General features: G+C 48.4%; 1 long non-coding RNA gene across 1 annotated transcript; it reads left to right on the forward strand.

Moving 5' to 3' along the window:
- Positions 1-679: 679 nt before the first annotated feature.
- On the forward strand, positions 680-3,211 carry LOC119105179 (uncharacterized). The gene is made up of 2 exons (XR_005095030.1): positions 680-799; positions 2,692-3,211. It is a non-coding gene; the product is annotated as an uncharacterized LOC119105179 (long non-coding RNA).
- Positions 3,212-7,928: the final 4,717 nt, after the last annotated feature.

Consider the following 7,928-nt stretch of genomic DNA (forward strand, 5'->3'; position numbering starts at 1 on the left):
TATATTTAAAGGCACTTGGCGTACTTACCCGGCCGTAATGATTCGCCTTGGCGACAATGAAGTCAAGGTTTACGAATAAAGCGGATTATCTGCCCCACGTCAATAGGAGACGCTAGGCGGGACGCTGAATAGGAAAATGAGCCTGCTGAAACCTGCCTTGTACATTTTGCCACGTGTGGCTTGCAGTCGTAGTCTCTCAGATAACACGCCTGCATGGCATGCTGGACTTGGTTATCGCACTGCGTCGTTATCTTCTGAGTCATCTTTTACGTTTAAAAAAGTGTCTTTCTGTAGCACTCTGTACCTCCTAGGAACGAATATCTGAATATCTAGAACCTAGGCTAAAGCGAACCTTCGATAGGTATCTGTGGGACGTTTTTACGCTGAGCCGTGAATCTAAGAGCACCGTGGATTAGGTGGAGCTTAGCAAGAGCCAGCCGGCCGGCCGAGGTAGCAGCCTCAGGCGCCTGTGCATGCCACCAGTGGACCTCACCTCGCATGGATGTTATCGGTCACTCGGGGTGGCGAGCTCGCCGTGGACGCCGCCAATCGGACCTGTCAGCCCAGCCAGGATGCAGGGGCGCCAGCCAGGCCGGGCAATGACGCCTGTCACACGCCAGCCCGCTATGACGTGTCCATCCGGGCTAGCCGACTGCGCCTGTCCCCCCCCCCGGTCCGCCTCATAAACAGCGGGCGCCGCGCAAATGCTGCTCAACTGCAAACATGCTACGCGCGCTGATAGTCGCCGCGCTTCTTGCGATACTGCTAGCCACAGCGCTGGCCCAGCAGGATGGCAAAGGTAAGCGCGGCATGTGAATTGGTGGACGTTTAAAAGGTATAAAAGGTCGTTTTTTTCTCCGAGTATATTGTTGATTCAACCCACTCAGCTGATGTCGGAGTAAATAGCAGGTTTTCCGTATCAAATAGCCCAAGAAATGAAATGGGTGCTTAACATTTGTGTGGGATTTTGGGCCGAAGTAACCTTATCAAAGACCATCTGGTGCAGTTTGCAGCTTTGCCATTCTTAAAACCTATACCCCTCTAGTTTCTGCACTACATGCCTGCCAAGATGCGCAGCATTTTCCATGGGCGGAGGGCGAGGGCAGGGGCGAGGGCAAGAGAGAGAGAGAGAGAGAGAGAGAGAGAGAGAGAGAGAGAGAGAGAGAGAGAGAGAGAGAGAGAGAGAGAGAGAGAGAGAGAGAGAGAGAGAGAGAGAGAGAGAGAGAGAGAGAGAGAGAGAGAGAGAGAGAGAGAGAGAGAAGAGAGAGAGAGAGAGAGAGAGAGAGAGAGAGAGAGAGAGAGAGAGAGAGAGAGAGAGAGAGAGAGGAGAGAGAGAGAGAGAAGAGAGAGAGAGAGAGAGAGAGAGAGAGAGAGAGAGAGAGAGGAGAGAGAGAGAGAGAGAAGAGAGAGAGAGAGAGAGGAGAGAGAGAGAGAGAGAGGAGAGAGAGAGAGGAGAGAGAGAGAGAGAGAGAGAGAGAGAGAGAGAGAGAGAGAGAGAGAGAGAGAGAGAGAGAGAAGAGAGAGAGAGAGAGAGAGAGAGAGAGAGAGAGAGAGAGAGAGAGAGAGAGAGAGAGAGAGAGAGAGAGAGAGAGAGAGAGAGAGAGAGAGAGAGAGGAGAGAGAGAGAGAGAGAGAGAGAGGAGAGAGAGAGAGAGAGAGAGAGAGAGAGAGAGAGAGAGAGAGAGAGAGAGAATTTACACCTTTCTAATGTGGACACCATGGTTGGCTGGTTGGCAGAGGAAATGGAGGCTCCCGACTCTGACTTTTATGACCGCCCCAGTGGATGCGCTGAATCCCCTCCAAGATTGAGGAATTGCCTTCGCTGAAAGCCGCTGCGTTAGTTTGACCTGTCATTGGTCTGTAAGCTGATAAGGACCATTTCAATTTTTTACCAAAACACTTGCAATACAACTGCCTCCAGCTATGCAAAGTCTGCTACGTTGCACCGTTCGGAAATTATTCCGGAAACCCCTTTGGGGCGTTGAATGGAACCTCTAGCAGGCTGCCTGGTAATGATTATCATACTTTCATAGGCATGCAATTTTATAAATTCATTCACATATAAATGCATTTAAAATTTGACAAGAGAGCCAGCTACGTGCCCTCAATCCTTCCCTTCCTTGACTTTGCTCATTAACAACTCGACCTGCTCCAAAAAACCTGCAAAAATTTCTGCCCATTTACATAAAAAGGTCAGTTTTTGTAGAAGCCATGCAAAAATGTTCAAAACATGTTTCACTGTGTTTTTTGTTGCTGGTGATGAAAGTAAGGTTCTAGGAAAACAGATGTCGCATCTAATCCTGTTTCATGGCGTTTCCTGTTCTACGTAGGAAGGTTAGATGTCACCAATTTCAAAATTGGGTCCGCTCCGATACCGTTGAAAAGTGTAAGAATTGAGTCCAAAACGCAACCATTTTGGCTCTGATTCCATGAACTGACCGATTTCTGTTATGTTTAATAGGGTGTTGACATGCTATGTGGCTTGTTCATGTAATTCTTACAATGTTTTAAAATACACTCTTTTCTTAGGTCCCCTTTCGCTTGATCTATGGTCGGCGATCCCATGACTAAAGCGCCTGATGTGATGTGTTCTGCATGACCTTTTGTTTGACCTTCGGCCGAAAATGCCACGGCCAGTTGACCTGCTGCAATGTCCTGAGTACATCCCGTAAAGCGTCGCCTTCCTTTGCAGCCCGCTTCTGCCGGCTGTGCTGCAGATCCAGCAAGGTGGCCTGTACTCAGTTGTGCCTGCCATGCCCGAAGCCAGGGAAATGACCGTCCGTCGAAGGCATCAAATTTTATCGCCCAGAAGACGCAAAAAGCACGTGCTTAAACGACACCAGCTGTCCGAAGGGCCAGAAGTGCTGCTGGGCCGGCTGCGTTAACGAGTGCATTCAGGTGTTACTGCGCAAGTGCAGACCCGGCCAAAAGTGCGAGCGCACTGTTCTCAACCGCCTGATCCCCCTGTCCTCAGCCGTTATCCAGGTGTGATGATGCCCGTTCGGTCCCCATCGTGAAGCCCAGAGCTGGTTAGTGCCCGTTCGTCAACTCGGCCGCCTCCATCTGTCTAGTGGGGGCGCAGGGCAATTTGCCAGAGTGACGCCAGCTATCCAAAGAGTGAGCGGTGTTGTCAGACGGGCTGCACGTGCAACAGCAGTCCTGTGTGTCGGCGCAAGTAGCGGACCCGGACAGAAATGCATACGCGAGGCAACTCCTTGCCTTTTCTTGCCCTCGCATGAGGGCAATCCTGTCAGCATCAAAGACGGCTTGAGTGCCATCGTGCTGTCCAAACCAGGCAGGCATTCACAGATTGGGTAAGCCAATGGGTTTCCGCGTGAAATGTTTCGAATGACTGGGTTGGGTATATATATTTTTGGCAAATGACGTGCGTTGGTACCGGTTTTGGGCAAGATCCTTATGACATATTTGGTATGTACTTCAAGAAATACTGCACAGTGCCACTGCTTCCCCTTGTTTCCATAATCACCTCCACTTACCACGCTTTTGCAATCATCAGCAGACAGGAATACATTTTAGTACGACTTGTTTGATCCTCTTCCATAAAATAGAGCTCAAACGATAAAAATCCCAAAGTATTTTTAACTGGCGGGTATAACTGATCATGAATAGGTAGCGGAGGGTAATGAGCTCAGCGTTATCGGTTGGGGATGAATTGAGCACAGGACATGTTGTTGGTGAAAGCTTCTTCAGGGAACAGATGGTTGACTCTGTACAAAAATGCACATGCTGTGAACCAGGAAGAGTCGAAACTTTTTGTGCGGCGTGTTGAAAGCGTTCGGGGACTAATTATGTTAAAAATTAGGGTTGGCGAGGGATGCAAATGTTGAAAAGCGTTCCGGGGAGGACTAGATTGATGGTGTTGACTGATTCCGCCACAAAACAAATCCTTTCTCCTCCGATTTACGTTGATAAAAAGTCGGATTAAAGACAGCAACATTTTTAAAGCGTGTGTCTTCAGTTAAACGATTACTTTCATGCGAGGGAATATATTCCCATTTTAAGGTGATGTGAATCTTTGTATTTTCTAAACACTTGGAAAGGGGTGCAGAGAGGGACGCTATAGTATTTCAAGTTCTTTTAATACAATAAGGAGAGCTCATTCATTGTTTACCGGAGGTGGTTCCAGGCGCAAAACAACAGTTGTATTTAGAATGACATGGTTTTCATTTGTGGACGAGAGGTTAGGGACAATTGTCGAGTTTGCTGTCACAATGCAACTAAATATAAAAACAGAACTTGTGCGCGATTTAAACAGACGCGTCAAAAGCTGAAAGGAAAGAGTAGGTAAAAAATGGTGAACTTCTGCTGTTATAAACAGTCAAGTCAATGCACAGTCAAGTCAATGCACGCTGGGACCCAGTAATTAATAGAGCTGGGCCCTGACGGCTGCTAGTTTCCTGATGCAAAAGGTACCGCTGGTTTGCTCCACCTTTGACCAGAAAATACTGAATAAGACTTGCTTGATTCTAAAGGCGAACCCAGTCCAAGGGTGCATCACAAGCCACGCTCACAAGCTTTTGGCCATTCATATTGAGTGCAGCGAATGAATTAACAACGATCTTCCCCGTTTGACAACAGGCTTCAGTGATATGACTGTCGACCGCGCGATGTCATCTCGTTGACGCACAGGCGGGATCATATGTATTCCAGCGGGTCCATGGCGTCCACCGCCGGCTCCAGCACCCGGAGTGCCGAAATGACGCCGAAATCGAGCTGAAACTGGGAAGCCACGAATCCACCTTGCTAGGATGAGGTTTGAAGGCAGGAGGCGCCCATGACATGCCGTACAAATGCATAGGTTTTCCGGCTGATGAAGTGTAGTGCGACAGTTTTGGCAACATCCAGTCCATCCATCGACCATTGGCCAGTCGGGGCTGGTTTAGTTGCTAAGTTGAGTGGCTGGGTTGCCTACTGGCTTGAAGATGTCCTCGGCCTGGACATGCTGCAGGTCCCAATTAGTCCGCAGGAGCTGGCACACCTGGCGCGGTAAGCGAGCGATCCCCGACGCCAGTTCAGACGGTTGGTTCGGTGCTGGACATGCGTCTTCATCCGCCGAAAGTCCGGCGGGCTTGCTCGTTTCCCGGTGACAAATCAGGCCTGAGGATGACAAAAGCCCCAACGGTGAAAGGCATAGCGCGGACTGCTTGGCTATTAGTGACTCGAACAGTGGTTAGCTTTCCATCCTCATATTTCTTAAATACCCAGCACATGCAGCAGAGGCGAAGCAATGTAGGTGTAGATGTAGCAATGCAGAGGCGAAGCAATGTCCCTTCCAATGTAGACTCACCCGGCCTCATCTATTATTTTATACCTGAACTCATACAGATTCAGACCAAATGTTCAAGCAAAGGTATGTGCAAGTTTGAATAAAGCTGTTATAGTGCTCACAAATCACGGGGTGTAAAACGAACCTTCCAGAGCGCCGACATGTGACTGAGTGAAACTTAAGAACATCCACACCCACAGAGCTGACAAAAATGAGGCTTAGTGGAAGCAGAAGGCACGTTTTGTTGTGGTTTCCCCGACCAACGCAAAAGGCCCGCTGGCATTCCGAGTCCTGTCACGGTCTCTGTTCAACAAATGTCGCCCGGGCCGACTCGGGGTGACGTGTCGACGCAGCACCCCCTGTTAGGCGCTGAGCCTGTTACATTGTTCTCGTCCTGAAACAGGAAGCAGTCCCACGCTAGGCCCGCAGTGCCTTACGTGGCACCCTGTGTCAGCAATGGTCCAAGTTGGCCTGGGCGCAGTGTCATCCTGCCAACACGGACATGTCGTGCCTTGACGTCAGGTGGACGGTCGACGCAGCGTGATGGTGCCGACCTAGCCGCCGGGTCGACGTTGAGCCAATCGAGAGGTGGCCGTCCGGTATGTCTATCCGGCGTTGCGGATGCTGACTTCGGCAGGACTTCGTGACTGAACTTGTTAGATTTTTTATCACGTGTGTCTAAGCACCTTGCCAATCGTTTGCAGCTTAGCCCCCCCCCCAACTTAACCCCCAAAGATTTTTCCGGGATGATTTCCGAACAGCGCGGTGTAGCCGCACCAAATTTTGCATCACTGTAGACACTTGAATAGCGGATTGTCTGACATCAAAATCTTGGATGTACCTTGTAAGGTGCCTGACGTATGCTAGGTGTAAGTTGGGCCATGGTTTCAGCGAGACAATGTTTAAGGAATCGTTCGATCTAATCCAACAATAGAGTGCTAGAAGAATCTATACATCTCTGATATATTTTCATAGGAACAGAACAATTGCATTAACAAATTACATTGACCTCAGTTAAAGTATAAAGGTCAGACCAAGGTCGAAACCAATCTGTTTTATCAATTACGTGTTTTATTTATTCAATATTTTTGCTGCCTAAGAAAGCATCTTAGAGGTGTATGGTTTCGTCTAACACTCCACTGTTGCATCAGATTGAACGATGACTACGCCGAAACCATGGCCTGATTTTGACCTGCCATAGGTCAGCGACCTTAAAAGGTACATATACATTTTTGATGCCACACGATCCGCTATCCAATTGTCTACAGCTATAGAAAATTTGGCCCGGCTGTGCCGCGCCGTTCGGAAACAGTTCTGGAAAAACCTTCGGGGTGGGGTCAATTTGACCCCCCACCCGAGCGCGTGTTAAATGGACATGTGCCTTTTGCTTAGAAGAGGTGTCTAGGTTTTAGTGGTCCTTTGGAGACCAACCTGGAATTTGACCTTGTTTGGTGTTATTTGACCCAAAAGTCGTGACCTAGGAACCTCAAACTCTGACCTAAGTGAGTTCATGTACAGGTCAATACACGCTGTGAATTTGGTGTCTCTAGCTCTGTTAGTTCCAGAGATCTCAGGGGGGTCAAGTCAACCCCCACCCGAGCGAAGGATATCCAACCGGCCACCCGGGCGCGTGTTAAGGACTTGCGGTTAAGGATGTTTCGTTTATGGTCACGCCGAAAGGACCTAATGAATACGTTCGGTCAATGTATTGGAGTGGGGAGTATGTCGGGAGTGCAAATGATGTAGATCTTTTGTGCCCGAACTTAACGAGGACTGTATGTCGGAAGCCCTTGAAATCTTTCACGTAAGATCTAGGAAATAACCCGATGACGGGAGATGTGCGGTTCTTCACGGGCTGTTCGATGAACTACCGCCACGTAGAGTTGTGTGTCGCACCGGACAGATAATGTAAAATTAAAAGTTGTAATTGCGCTTGAATGCAAAGTTTAATCACGAAAGACTAGGCTTTTGGTTGTTGTTTTGCAAAGCATCTTTCCATAATGCCAAACTTTTGTTTTTGTTTTGGCAATGTTTTATCTGGTCTCATATACGCATGTTAAAGTTAAGATTTACAGTGAGAAATTGCCATATAGGAGGTCTTCGAATCCATAAACTTAATTGCTTATCTATACCGATGTTGTTAGTGGGCGAGCCGGCCCTGGTATCCCCACGAAAGGTAAGGCAGGTGCTGTTAATAACTGTTTTCTGGCCTTATGTTGAGCTCGGCTGGATCGCACGGTCGGCAATGTATAACAGCATACGCCGGCTCCCTTCCACATCAGAAAGGCAACAAACACGGAAGCATCGCTGCTGCTGTCAATCATGGGTTAATGTCAGGCATGACGTATGACCTTTCTAGCCCTGCAGCGGCGCAGTAGCGAGGCTCACACCCATCACTGTTCGTCGAAGTTTCATGTCAGTATGGTTCTCGCTCTTCTGTTTGCTGAAAAGTAAGTGACATACGTAAAACATAAGAGAACAAAGCAACAATTTACATGAGGCTCATGATTTTTTGTCGTAGTCGAGAAACAGGATGCTTAATATTTTTTCTGCAACTGCATTTCGTAGCTGCTTGTGTCTTAAATTCATTATCATAATTTGGCACAGCATTTTCTCTGCCTATGCACGGAACATGTTGTGCT

Source organism: Pollicipes pollicipes, unplaced genomic scaffold, assembly GCF_011947565.3.
Source record: "Pollicipes pollicipes isolate AB1234 unplaced genomic scaffold, Ppol_2.1 Scaffold_2555;HRSCAF=2994_pilon_pilon_pilon, whole genome shotgun sequence".
NCBI classification, from domain to species: domain Eukaryota; kingdom Metazoa; phylum Arthropoda; class Thecostraca; order Pollicipedomorpha; family Pollicipedidae; genus Pollicipes; species Pollicipes pollicipes.